We start from the raw sequence: 15,099 nt of genomic DNA, 5'->3' as shown, positions 1-15,099 counted from the left end.
GTGTTGCTTTTTCCTTCAGTAAATCATATGGTCACATATTCTTTATCTACCTGTGTATCATGAGTCCTTATGTATCTTAATTTCTATCATAATTCATCAAATTCAATTATTATTGTTACTCCTGTGAAAACTTAGTATGTATATATATTCGTCGGTATTTTGTAGAAAGCGTCATTCCGTAGATTTTTCAGGGGAGCGTGTTTTAGGTTTACTGACTGTTTAAAAATATTTACATCCTGTTTTAAAATTCAACTTTAAAGAATAAACTTAATCAAATCTGAAACTGAATTTTCAAACAGGACGTAAATATTTTATAACAGTCGGTAAAACTTAAAACATGCTCCCTTGATAAATTCAAAGATATGTTGCTTATGCTCTTTGTACAAAATACCAACGAGATGTATTTAGTGTAATGTATGTAATTAGTTACGTTATTTTAAATCATAATATTCTTTATATATACATACGTACATTAATTCATTCTAATCTATAATTTTTCCTTTCCTTTTGATTTTCCTCCCGTCCCTTTCCTAACCTTTTAGTTTCCGTAGGCTTCAAAGTCTTGTGTTCCTATCTTATACTTTCGATTCAAGATCAACTTTAACAAAACCTTTTGGTTTCCCAAACGCTATTCTATGTGAGTACCCAAACCTTCCTTTCACAAATTATAATACAATTCTCTTTATCGCACACAAAAACAAATTAAAAAAGGCAAGTTATAATAGTCGGACTTATTAATATTCTTGTACGCTGAAGTAGTTTCTTACTATGGGTACAACCACAAGCAGAAGTGTGATTCAACCTTTTAATCACACTGCGTATAATAAACGTATAAGACTATAGTGGATTTGAAAATATCTACGTCATATTGCCAAAACCGAATTATTTGAAAATTTTACACAAAATTACTGAACTATACATTGTAAGCAATGGGACTATACGAAAAAGTGACATAATTTAAAATTTTCATATGAATCGTATGTCTAGGACCTCACGATTCAGGCTTGTCAAATGTATGGACCATGATATAGTTGTAAATATTTTCTGTCATAAAAATGAAAGTATTTACATAGTTTCGGTAAAACATAAAATGTAGAATAACCTCTTACAAATTAACATTGACTGATTATGGTAGTTTTAAGAAATATTCGACGAAATTTTAATTACATTTATTTCAAAGACTTTTTGTGAAATTATTGTTTTTCTCACTAATATAATAATAATAATAATGCACCAGACAACCACACCAATTACCTGGTCTCAAACTGGGGAATTTCCTGTACCATAAACACCAGAACAATGAAATTTACTCCGGGGCACTAACTAGAACACTTCCTCGTCTAGCACCCACAGTGTAAACTGTTCGACCACCGAGGTCGTCAAAAATGTAACGGCGCCGGCGATATGTTCGTCACGATAAACTCTTCCAAATCCAGTAATCGGGTCACAGCTACAAATAACTTTTTGAAAACCCAAGTAAAACCCGCTGTAGTCTACACATCGTGTCCAAGCTCTTCCGGCTATACGTCACGCGAGATAATAGTGACAATATCCACGTTACACACTAAACCTTCTATGTTATGTAGTTACTAAGAGACAAGAAACCTTATTTTTTCACTTGCGACCTACGGTAGTAATTCCTACTGTATATATCTTCCGATGTATGTAAATAGGGTTACCGAGTTACTTATTGTCATTAATTCCAAGTATTATGTACACTTGTAGATGAATACTATTATTTAATAATATTAGAAAAGTTGAACGACTGTTATCTTTCAGGAAAACGTATAAATCAACTGTTGAGGATTATTTGTGATTTTAAGGTGTGCATATAGTGTAAGTTGTCGTATGTGAACTCGTCGAAAATTTGTTGATATTTATCGTAACAAAGCTTAAACATCCTAAATTTAATTTTCATTTGAATTTGAGCTGGCTGTCATTGCCTCGTACTTTTTGAAGATGGAATTAAATGACAGTTCATTGCGAAGAAGTGTTGCCCGCTTGCAAGCAGCTAGTGATTGCAGTCGATAAAATATTCTATCAACTAAATGTTGGTCACGTTTATGCGTTATAAATAGCCGAACTTGTTTCATATGAATCATCATATCAATCATCATCATCGACGCATTATTCGTCCAACTGACGGGTATAGGTTCAGTTAAAATGTCAATTTTTGTAAGTTCATACATACACTACATTTAGAATTACGTCTTCTAAAAATACAAAGAGGAGGCGTAATTTTCAAGTTTTTCATATTAATTCAATATACATATATAGGAAATCAAATCCGCCTGTCCTTATTAAAATGTAAATGAATTAAAATTTATTTCGATACTAGTGGGCTAGCTCTTAATATAAGAATAAAGAAGGCAATAACGCAATAAGTGATCGTAACACTTACAATTCAGACATTTTTAGCAAAATTTTACCTTTCACAATCTATCGATAAAACTGTCGACAACAACTACGTGACTATTTAAAATTTTATGAAAACTGGCAACACTGCAAATGTCGTTTTACTTCGTCTGAAAGAATATAGGTACATATCAAAACAAGTAATTTAAAATTTTGATTAACATTTTATATGAACTTAAAGTACTTATCATTTTAGATGCAAGTAATGGTTTTGGATGTGTACTTATAATTAACTTAGGTTTTATGACTAATAGACAACTTCTTGTTTACAGATTACAACGCCGCCCCGCTGTTCGCCTCAGAAAACGCTTCCAGTGGTAAGTTTTAGATTTAATAATTTGATTACTCTTTATTGAAAATCATAGAAAATGTTGGAATTCTTGCTAAGGGTACAAGCATCTAACATCAAGTTCATGTGATCAATAGAAATTATATCTTAACAATCGCACAACATGATGAAATTCTAATTTTAAATTATAGCCGGTTGTGCTCCTGGTGGCAAGCGACTGCATGTCCATAGCCATTGTAGTACCACAAAAATCTGAGGAGTTATTTTTTTAATTTTCAAATCGTTTTTTTCAATTCTACAATTTTGAGTTACGACAGTATTTTAAAATATTGCGAAATATATTATATATAGGAATAACGGGAGATTCCACCAATTGTAACAGCGGATATATTCAGAAGTCGTCGGTTGGGTTCTGAAAGTATATTTATTTGTAATTAGTAGTAATAAGTCACAACAATGTGATAACGTCACACTAGTGCAAGTATCTAAGTTTCCTGAGAACACTTGTAGTTCAAGGCTGTGTCAAAAACTATAGGTAAGATAAATATATTTGAATTTATTACCGAGAGCGCAAGATATAGAGTTGATGTGCGATTGATACAATACATCATTATGACATTTCTTCTGAAAACCAGACAATTCCTATGCCCATCACAAATGGCAGACCTAGCGAAAGAATAGCCATAAATAAATTGCCTAAAAAGGGGGAAAGCAACCCAAACGAGTGTGGGGGTGCTGACCGGGTGGTTCCTCTGTAGTAACTATCAAATATGACATGTAACAACATCGTGGAAATTTGTTTACTTCGTGAAAGTGTTTGTTCTGCTACGTTACTTAATTTTAGCTTATAGTTTAATTTCAGTCATATTTTATTTCTTCTTCTAGTACTTTAAAAAGTTAAAATTTAATCTTTTCTTTTACTACTTTTATCAAAGAAAATCAATAAAATACTGAATTTTATCTTTCAAAACATATATTTTGCGTTAAAATCACAATCGGAAGCAAAGCTTTAATTTTACTTTAATTTTAATTTTTCTTTTATGTTTATTATTTTGTACTCTTTCTCTCTCTAATTTATACACTTTTATCATAAATAAGTCACGATATGAGTATGAACAACACCCGTAAATCAACTTACTGCTGTCATGGAAGTTTATAGATTAAATTTCGCCGTGGACTATAAATCTTAAGTCGTGAACCACCCTAAGGTACATCGCTTAGCATTACCATTAGAACATTCTCATAACTACTTAAATGGTATTGTTACTGAAATTATGCTTTGTTCGATAAGAATCATTGCAGATTGAATGATATAGCCGATTTATGGAATCTTTGGTGTACCTACCTGCAATAAAGTTATTGACTTTTGAAGATATTCAATTGTTGTTTATACATAGCGTGACATGTATCTTTATGGATATTCTGTTGGTTTGCGTATTATCATCTTATATTAATATATTTAAATAGGTTAGTGGTGTGAGTCTAACCCAGTTATTGACTGCTGAAGGACATCGCGATGTCGCACTTGTCGATGTACTTGACCGCAATAGAAATGACGGTTTTATACTCAACTTTATAGTGTAGTGCCTGTAATTTAGTGAAATTACAGACTCAGTGGAGTTGTCAAGTTATGTCTCAGGGTATTTATATCTGAGATCTTTACAACTTAGAGCGGTTACACGCGGTGACTTTTAGACGATGCAAACGCGATGCAGTAGCTAATCGTGTATCTTTACACACACGCGCGACTTTAAGCAACGATGAAAACGCGCGACAGCATCGATACAAACGCGCGATTGCATGCAATCGCCTATAAATCGCAAGTATAGCTGTGCAATCACGCGTTCGGAACGCGCATTTGCATCGCTGACAAAAGCCGTGTATAACCAACCACTCTTAATGCTTTGATTGGCACTGCATCTGTTAAGGACTGGTTAAGGACGGTTATCACCAGGCACACAAGACCCGTGTACCCTGTCACTTGGTGTCGTAAAAAAATCTTTTGTATTTGCGTTGTCAATGTTTATTTCTTAGTATTTAGTTTATAGTGATTGTTTGCTTACTGTCGTTAATTTAATGTCTATTCTGTTGCGATATGAGCTGTTCGTACCCTCTAAGATAAAATAAAAATAAGATATAGCGGTTCTGCTAAGTTCATCGCCAGACAACTTATTGCGTAGCGTAATAAATATTCAATTCACAACTTCATGAGCTTGTACAATTTTAATTTAAAATGTTCCTGTTTGAGTTTTAGACTTCATTAACTTTCTAATATTAATTAATAGTCATCATCAATTTGGTTCATTAATATTTACTTCGACTTTACAAAGTTTTGTTCAGAAACTGTTGAACAGGAAATGTTTATTTCTAAAGTTTGTGTGTTTAGATAATGAAGATATTTTGTATAATGAGTACTTTATAAATCGCAACATATCGGTGTACAGATTTCGAATAGCGGCCTGTCATAAAAATACCTTACTCATGAAAAAAATGATTTATTATAACTTAGACTTAAGTATCTGGCGCGTATAGCCGACGAATCATAATATATACCGGCCCAACGTCGTCACGTAATTACTCTAACCAATGGAAAGCTCGGTATTTTAAACTCAATACAATTTAGCAAAAAAAAAAACCAAACAATATGCATGTTTTTGCATTCTAATGCAAATCAAGCAACCAGTGTATTATTTATGAAGACTACAAAATTTGCTAATGCTTTTTAATCACTTAGCTATTATACAAATAAATGCTCATATTAAAATGCAATATTTTAGTAGCCAGCGCTAAATTAAAGATACAACCACACATAACAACTACATAACTTTAGCTAAGAATTCTTGTTCTTACCTAAAATATGTAGTTGTAACTCACATTCGTTCGGCACAGTTAGTGGTAGAATCAACAGGGGAGATGACGAAAACGATGCAAGTTTAAAAATCGGTGACGTTGGCGTGGTTTATTATTGTTTATTTATTGCGAGGGAGTTTTCAAAATGGCCACCGTAAAGATATAACGATTTTCCGCGAAAAATCTCAGAAAATTGATATATTGAAGAAAAATTACAATCTAAGATCTAGAATTATAGCCAAAATAAGGCGTTAACTCTAGCTTGCCCCGAAGGACGCAAAATTTTACTTTTACTTTACATTTATTTATTGAGTTTTGGTTATGGAACGATCAGCTTAAACAAATAATTAAGAGAGTCAAAAGGGTAATAATATTTAGGCTAAAAATGAATTCGTGTAAAAACTGAAATTATAGAAACCCGCCATTTTTCCGGTTGACGTGAAAAAAGGGCATTTTTCAAATTCAAGATACATTCCAAATTCGAAAATATTAGTATGACGAACTCTTTAGACTAACTGACAAGTAATAGAATAAAACAACACTATATGGCTAGCCACAAGACAAGATGAGTGTCTGAATGATAAAGCGTGATTGCACGATACTTGTACTTCCAATACGACCATAGGTTGTTAACCCACAAAGATAAGCTATCGCGCCGGAGCGAGCGGCCTACATACTTCCGCGCGCTATTATAGGTGGCCTTCTCACTGCAGAAGTTACGATTTATTATACCAATTTTATGTTCTTTTTTAATTGCCCGTGACTGTGTACTATGCAAAGAACTCATATTTTGCTACTTTACGGGCAGAATCCACCCGTTTTTACTAGAGTTGAGGTCAACGGTGTGTCCAAGTTTCCATAGTATAGGAAATGAAACGATTTTTTCGGATCTAAATTGCGTATATTTGTTTTTATTTTCAAATAAACTAATGTGCCGGGCCCTTTACAGGTCCCATGGTCACGGCTAAGGGTCCGAAACGTTAATTTGTTTGAAAAAAAAAACGCAAATATTCGAGAATTAGATCCGAAAAAATAAATTTCCTGTGTGTAATAATAGTGAAAACCTAAGCACTTCATATTTCCACATTATGTATCATAATTATTGAGAAACAGTACAGTTTGTTACACAAGATTCATTAAAAAAAAAAAATCACAAAGTAATTGGCCTAGTTCAGTATTCAAATTCGAAATCATTATGTCATCAACGAAACTTTAAGAATATGACGCTTAATAATGAAAATGTTTTTACGTACCAATTAAACTTTACCTCTTGTAAAGTCACATTTTTGTTGAAAACAAACTTCACTAACACACATTTGTGAATTGGGCAATGCAGTTTACATATATACATTCATATAATGTAAGTGCATACATATAATGTTTGAGAACAGAATTAACTAAATGTGAAACTTGTTATCTAAGAATAGTTCGTATGTATTTAATTGAATTATAACGTTGTCGCAAATATACGGCTGTGGAAGACAATCGGTGTGTGTACTATTAAAGAGCTTTTTTCTATGAACCTAGAAAACTTAAGTGAAACTAAAAAAAACTAGAAAAAAATGTTTAATTATGCAAAATGATTTTTTTATAAGTACGCATTTGTTGCACTCCGTCTCACCTAATGGAAAGCGACGATGAGGTCGACGATGGAGCATACACACCTAAATAATCTATGCACTCTCGCATTGAAAAGATCTAACTTTCAAGGAAAATTGTCTGAAGGCACGAAATTTCACTCCGTACCCGTTCGCCATATACCTAAATGTCAATGAAAAAGTGTTTATAAAAAGTAAATATTTTAAGTAAACACTCTCTTCTCACACATTATTACTCTCTGTACACTCACATCTACCTCACCAATACACATACTGTCGAATTCAAAATGTAGGCCAATAGCACTGCGTCTTAGATTATAGTATAAATATGAACAATCCAAAAAAAAACACTTCGCGCGATTTCTTGAATTATCCACAACATAGGGGTGGAACCCTAGTCTACGTCTAGTCTGCCGGCCCGGTAATGTAAAGGAGAAGGCGGAAAAAGAATACATCATGCAATTCCATCGCACACTCCGTGATAATCCGCGAAATACATATACTGCCATTTACTTACTTACTTACTACTACTTGTACTTGAAAATTTAGAACGTGACAATTTAAAAAAGCTGTAAGGACGATAAACGTCATTTTTCATCCCAATAATTTCCTCTCTACGCGGCCCTATTCTTAATCATCCCTAAATAGAACTACCGATGCTGATGTATTCAATAACGCTAAATTGAAACTTCTGACAGTTACTGGTTAGTTCCTGGATTCGGTCAGTTCCCGAAGCTCTGACTCAGTCCGTATTGACTATGACTTTAGTACTCTTAATGTAAGTTGCAAAATAAATCAATAAATAAAAATGAAAAATGTAATTTAATAAAACCTCAATAAGGCCATAAAGAATATTTAAAAAATTTACATGAGAGTTAAATATATTTCAACACAGAATGGGAGTTTTAACATTATAGGACGTTAAAAAAGCGGCGTAGTCGAGGCGTATCGCGACAACGGTTACGATATGTAAATATCTAAGTGTTTAGGTAGTACGGTATAAGGCGGTCAGAATTCGATATTGAACAAAAGAAGTCCCGTATGGCGAGTCTGTTACAACACTATTAAAATTAGCGCAATCTGACTTATTGATATCATACCACCAAAATATTTAGGCTTATTTCCGTAGATTATCTTTATCGTATCGTTGTCTTATGTGAAAACATCTATTACATAAATTTATAATAGGTTTTGCTTGAGAACAATAAGGACTACATTCGTTTTAATTTAATCAAAAAATAATTTCAAAATTGAAGAGTCCTTCGTAAAATTACATTTTGATAAAAATTTATTAGGCCATTGCTCGTCTTACATTTTTCATCGTTCGCAATATTCCTCACGGTCGCGTATTAAGGCTCTTCAATTTTCCTAAGTAGCTCCTTGCCTAATTTCCAATTTACTTCACGTTCAATGTTTATTACTGAACTCGTTTTATTTTCGTAATTACGAATTTTATGATCAATTAAGTCGAGCTTAAAACGAAGTTTCTTCTCCCACGCGATTTGCTTGCAGCGAAGTTTAAGCCCTTTATATTTCATCTACCAAGTTGCACGAGTTCGGCCTTGTAATCTCCTAATTTATGGCATCACTTACTTAACACGCATATGGTGTGTATATTTACGTTTTGAAAGGTTTGTCTTGCGAGCACGCTCCATCAGAGGAAGTATGATTCTATTCTGGGTATTAAGTAATAATACTCCATGACATTTGGCACAATGTCTGCAGACTAAACGATGAACTAGAAACTAATATCTGACGTCAATATTTGTCGGGAGCACGGGGTTAAACACATGTTCAAGTAAATTTCTGTCAGAAATTGCAAACATTTTCTCAAAAATGTTACTTTAAACCTTCATAACTTTATTGTTGTGTGTGTAATATTTACCATATTGAATATCGTGCTGTGAAATGTAATTTTTTCCAAACGAGTGTTGTCCTTACCGTGCATGTGCATTCGCGTTACAATAAAGCATAATAAATAACAGCAACTACTTCGAGCGTTCGCGAGGATAAGGAACACTATTCTCTTAAGAAGAGAGACAACGGATGATGATGATTTTGTACCTAAAAAGTGTCAATTAAAAAAATATCATGAGAATCAGCAGAAACTTGACTTAAAACCATAATTAGTTGAAAAGTAAGAAAAGCAAGAAAATCTTTACGACTAAACGCGCCGCGTTACCCACAGTCACCACTTAACAGTGTTATCTCAATAATGATAAAATTAAGTGCAATCGTGGAGGAGTTTGCATTCTGTCTAGATCAAGAGAAAATGAGCGAGCGGAGTGCCGCCTGCGAACGCAATCATAGACCGGAATGCGTTTCTCTACTGCAGAGAAATCGGTATAGTGATGCACGAAGGCTAATTCTGAGAACACTGCAAGGTACAAACGCCTGTCAAATGCCTGTGAAGTCTATTTCTATTTTCTGGTTCAGTGTTAGGTATGCTGTATACAGTGTAGTCGCAAATCCTAAGCATACTCGTGCAGCCCAAAACCAGTCGTCCTTGTGGTCAGCTCGAGTAATCAAACCATTCGAGCTGCGTCACTAAGTCGGCAACAGGTTTGCGCGGGCGCAACGCAATGAGCCTCATTAACGTGTTTTGCTTCTTCAAACTGATTTAGACGTGTTGTAATTAAATGAAAGTTGTCGGCGTGTGCCACTTATCACATTTTTAAGTACTGTGAAGTAATGCGCTTGCTTATTATCTCCTTAGCTTTCGACTTTCTCTTTACTACTATACATTGTACTTTTATACTGCTATCATTAATTACCTACTGGTTAACCACTTCTTTCTGTATAACTCGTAATAATATTTGCTGATTTTAAGTATAATTGTTTTTCTGTATTACATCTTTTCTATCGAAAGACAACTACTTAGCTTTGTTTTGTTCCAAATACTATACAGTATAGAGTAGTATAAAGTACAAATACATTGAGACTTTCTTAATTGTACTTTGTTCAACATTCTTTAGCGTATGTTGAACATTCATGTCCCTTACACACGCCGTATGATCCAGAATAAACAATCTTCGTATATATCATCAAGTCTTTCATCTCTTTTATATGCCGTAACAAATTCACATAGATCATCCTTTTATAACAGCATTTGACTTTGAAAATGTCTATCCAGGTGTTCGGTACACAGCCTACGTACTTGTTCAACCTACGTCTAACACAACATTTACTTAGTCAGAATAATAAAGAATTGCTCTCTAAAAGAGACGGCAATGCGGCGTTTCTGTTTGAACAAAATGTAAATGACATAAAATAATTTATTGAAGACATTGAAATTGATGCAATGGATCATGGCTCTAACGTCAATGGTTTTATAAAGCTGAGTGTAGAAATAAATAGTACCACAACTTTTACACACGATGTTTTTACAAATGAAACAAGAATTTCATTCTCGGTGGCTTTGTGAAACCAAATACTTCTGATGTTTACAATAAAAAAAAACATACGTACATGATATTTCGCTTGTGTAGACCAAGTTTTAAGACATTGAACTGAAAAAATGAAATATTCAAACAATATTGTAAAACGATTCCGTTTGGTGGCTAACGTTGCGCTTGATTCGGACTTCTTACCAAGTCAAAGTTCGTTTTAGTGATTGTGCTTTCGTATATATAATGTTATTCATTGCTTTTTCTTGTCCATCTTTACAATGTCATAGTCAAGTTTGTTTCCCCTTTTTTCAAATAGTATTAGTATAGTAAACCTCCGAAAGTGATATAGAGCTTGAGTAGCAGTAGAGCCCCTTGTGAAAGAGTTCGTTCAGAAAACTACTGCCATGTTACATATTTCTGCCGTTAAGTAGTAATGTGAGCTTTACTGTGTTCCGGTTTGGAAGGACAAGAGTAAAATTACAGTCACATAGGACTTGTCAACTTAAGTCCCAGGGTGACGGGCACAGTGGCAGTACCCCTAAGATCTTTGCGATTAAAAGCACGGATTAAGTGGCACTGCAACTGTTATGGATAGGAGTGTCGCTTACTACCAGGCGAACGACTTGTTTAATACCAAGTGACGGGACGTCTCTTGGTATTAAACAAGTCGTTCGCCTGAAAAGACGAAGAAAAGACCGCATTATTGTTAATAAATAGTTTTTGCAATAAAAAGAAAATAAATAATCACCATTAAACGCTAAGTAAGTAGGCGTAAGTTTTGAAACCCTAAAAAAACGGATATTATTTATTGCAGGATTTTCCCGCGTCACACAACTTCGACTCCATTATCTTCTTTTACTTCAAAATTTGGCAAACATGAGGCTGTGTGAGCTGTTTTACGTGCTATCAATGAATAATGAGGTGCATTAATTTCAGACTGTAACCTCTTAGGCCATATCTCGTTGCGATATTATCGAAAAGAAACATTACTCTGTCGACTTTAAAAGCCGAGCCATACATTGCTGAAGATATCTCTCACATGTATATGTATTACATTCATCCATTAGTATATATATATAGTACATACTAATGGAAGTATAGACTTTTAGGAATGTTCTTCATATTGTACGAGTATTTAGGAGAACAAGAAAGAAAACTAAAAAAAATATTTTTTATGTTATAAAACCACTAAGACATAAAATGTTTGGATGTCGATGTAATCCTTACTCTATATTATTCCTCTGCCAAATCTTAGAGGTCTTTATACAAAAGTTGATCTTTTCAAACAAGTTTAAATCGTTTCTTAGCTATTTATGTTCTTTTTACTAATTAATTTCGTCTAAAGCGCGTTTAAAGAAAAAGAACAACAAAATAGACTTAGTAACTTTGAGGCGGAATCAATTAAAACTGTCCGGGTGGAAGAAAAGGGCCTGAATTGCTTCATTAAATGGCTTTTGTGTAAACTGTACTAGAAATTAAATATTAAAATTTATCTGTTAAAAATATTTTTCAAATTTTATCTTTCATAGGTATACAAGGCCAGGTAAAGACATAACTAATTAGAAGTCTACATGCGCGAAAATTAGAAATGATAAACGTATTCTAGATTCATCAAATGTTCCAGAAATAACATAAGTGTGTAACAAAACAGTACGGGTAATAAAGCTGAAAGGTCGTCTAATATCACGTGTTATCTGAAATTTGTCTCCAAGGATATTTTCACCGTCGTTACACAAGGCAGAATCTATACCATGCCACGTGTAGTGTCAATATGATTGACAAATTTTTGTCCTGTTTCTTGCCTTTTAGTTTGCGTGACAAAGTGACAATGGAGCCTTGGTTGCGTGTTTCCAATTTATATACCCGCTTATGTCCTCCTTGTCATAACTAAGGTATTAGTATAAGATATAAAAAACCGATTAGAGGTGATTGTAGTTCTGATTTCGCTGGTCTCAAATATGTTAATAATAACTCAATTTCGCTAAAAATGTCGATTACGTTAGTTATGGTATGGAATTCCCATACTGCCCAGTATGGGAATTTCCGGTGCTGAAAATTGTAACCAACCCAAAAAAAAATAGACTGTTATATGTTTAAATCTCCATTTAGCACGATCCTATAATGCTTTCCACGTTGGGTCTATATATTTATTTCGCAAATTTACATTCATTTGTTAGCTCCATGTGCCTAAGGCACCTCAATACTCCCTACTATAATACTGAGCTATACAAGAAAATTGACACAAATTCTAAAAACCGAAATAGTATTACATAAGTATTATCATTTTCTATTGAAAATCGTATTTCTTACATTTATAAACTTGAGAATTGGTATAAAAATTATTCAATAAAAATTATAAAATCTATTTTTTTAATAATGACTAAGTGACGGGACGAACAAATCGTGCGCCTGATGGTAAGCGACACGCCTGTCCATGATAGTTGCAGTACCACTCAGAGCTTTAAATCACAAAGATCTTAGGGGCACTGACACTGCGCCCGACACCCTGAGACATTAAGTCGACGAGTACCATGTGCTGTAATTTCACCAGCTCCAGTATCCTTCAAAACAGGAACGCAACTAACTTTAACTACTGCTTGGCGGCAGAAATAGGTAAGGTGGCAGGTAGGTTACATAATAATGATTTTTAGAAAACAACCCCTCAGAGTGAATCAAAGTTTTTTAATCCTCGTTCTGATTTGCGTCGTATTTGATTTGGAGGCACACCGCAGAATAATAAAAGTACTTATTTACTTGTAATACCTAAGGTAGGCACCTACTTATAAAATTAGTCAGTAGTGTATCTAAATAGTAAAAATTTCATTCTTAATTTTTTCAAATAATGTAATTTGAACGAACTTAAAAATTAAGAATACCTATCGGTCAACACAAGTAACACGTTTTAAAATTTTAGCAAATAATTTAGGCATTATGCGTATATTTTTTTATGTACAAACGATGAAAAAGTACCAATGAATGTCATTAGTACGTCGTGTTTCACTTTATACTACCTACGAGTATGTGTCTTCAGATATACGCTTCCCAAAACAATGGCGGAATAAGTTACATGTAAAAGGAACCCTTGAAAAGGGTTAATGTATATCTTAAGATAATAAACGTTTTTCTCAATAAGGGTTATTTGTAGAGTAATGTGAAACTCTGTTTTGGTATATATTGTCTTTCTGAATTTTAATGGAGTAATTTTCCTTAGGGAGACAAACATTAAGATTTCTTTGCCTTCTTCCGAAATGCGCCGCATTTTGTTTATTAAGGCTTTATTACCTAGTACTTAAATGTATACTGTAATCATGTTATTTTTTCACAGAGTAGTAAATTACAAATACTTACTTTGTTCATAATAGCCGTTAGCACCTACCTCCTTACCCACGCTACAATATATTAGTAGTTAAGAACTCATTGTCACAGAGTCCCCCAGGGAATCACTACTGCCATCTTACCTATTTCAGCCGCTAAGCAGTAATGTGTTAAATTACTGCGTTCCGATTTTGAAGGGTAGAGATACTGGTGGAATTACAGGCATGGACTTGTCAACTTATTTATTTATTTAACTGCCTCCGTGGCCGAACGGTTACCATGCCGGACTGCCACGCAGAGGTGAGTTTGTAATTTGTGGTTGTAGCACCCGCGACACAGGGTTTCCCTAGAGCGGGGCTATGTTGAGTGTGTGCTTTACCATTATTTAACTTATGTCTCAGGGTGATGGGTGCAGTGGCAGTGCCCCTCAGATCTTTGTGATTTAAAGCTCTTAGTGGCACTGCAACTGTTATGGGCCACTAGGGACACGACTTATTCGTCCCGTCACTTCGTATTAAAAATTAATAATATAGAACTAACGGTCACAACATACATTTTAAGTACTGAAAATTTGTCTCAGCGTATAAAAAATCAAATTTACTTTCTCCGAGTCAATATACTTTCGTAATAGGTATAAGTTCGTATACTTAGCAAATTGTTTTCTTTCTATTGGTCTTTGTTTTGCGTAAAACAGTGATGTTATTTAGATAATGGGGGAAACCGCATGTAAACGGAATGGACGAAAGCCTTTTCTGTATGCGAATAACTATAATCTACTATATGCTGCGCCTTCGAAAACATACTAGGCTCCATACTTCCCGTTGTACTTGTGTACTCTAAATATAACGAAAGTTACTGTTTTGTTTGTATAATATGCTAACAATCTCGCAGTACTATATTAGTAACATCAAAAACAACAACTTTTGTTCCGTAACTTTTTACGAAATATATTTAAGTTTTTGTTAACCCACTTGAAAAAAGGAGGAGGTTCTCAATTCGACTGTATGTTTTTCTTTGTTTTTTTTTTGTATGTATGTTACGCGATAACTCCGGTATTTGTGAACCGATTTTCATGATTCTTTTTTTTTTGTTGGAAAGGGGTACCTCCATACTGGTCCCATTTCATTTTGAAGATAATCATCCACCTCTAAGGGTGGCTGTTCACGCATGAAGATTCATTTGTATAAATAGCGCCTAAATTTTACTTAAGGAGCAATTATTTTAATGGTTGATTTTGCTATTT

At 33.9% G+C, this 15,099-nt stretch overlaps 1 protein-coding gene across 2 annotated transcripts in view; it reads left to right on the top strand.

Moving 5' to 3' along the window:
• LOC113237650 (ecdysone receptor) overlaps window positions 1–15,099 on the top strand; it is a 278,190-nt gene that overhangs the window by 119,433 nt on the left and 143,658 nt on the right. For both annotated transcript variants that reach the window (XM_026474261.1, XM_026474262.1), the window contains one exon: window positions 2,688–2,732. The gene's annotated coding sequence lies outside the window, so the exon portion shown is untranslated. The remainder of the gene's footprint in view (window positions 1–2,687; window positions 2,733–15,099) is intronic.

This window comes from Hyposmocoma kahamanoa, unplaced genomic scaffold (assembly GCF_003589595.1).
Source record: "Hyposmocoma kahamanoa isolate Upper Pololo Valley unplaced genomic scaffold, ASM358959v1 93, whole genome shotgun sequence".
Taxonomy (NCBI): Eukaryota; Metazoa; Arthropoda; class Insecta; order Lepidoptera; family Cosmopterigidae; genus Hyposmocoma; species Hyposmocoma kahamanoa.
This window is presented reverse-complemented; position numbering and strand designations above follow the sequence as displayed.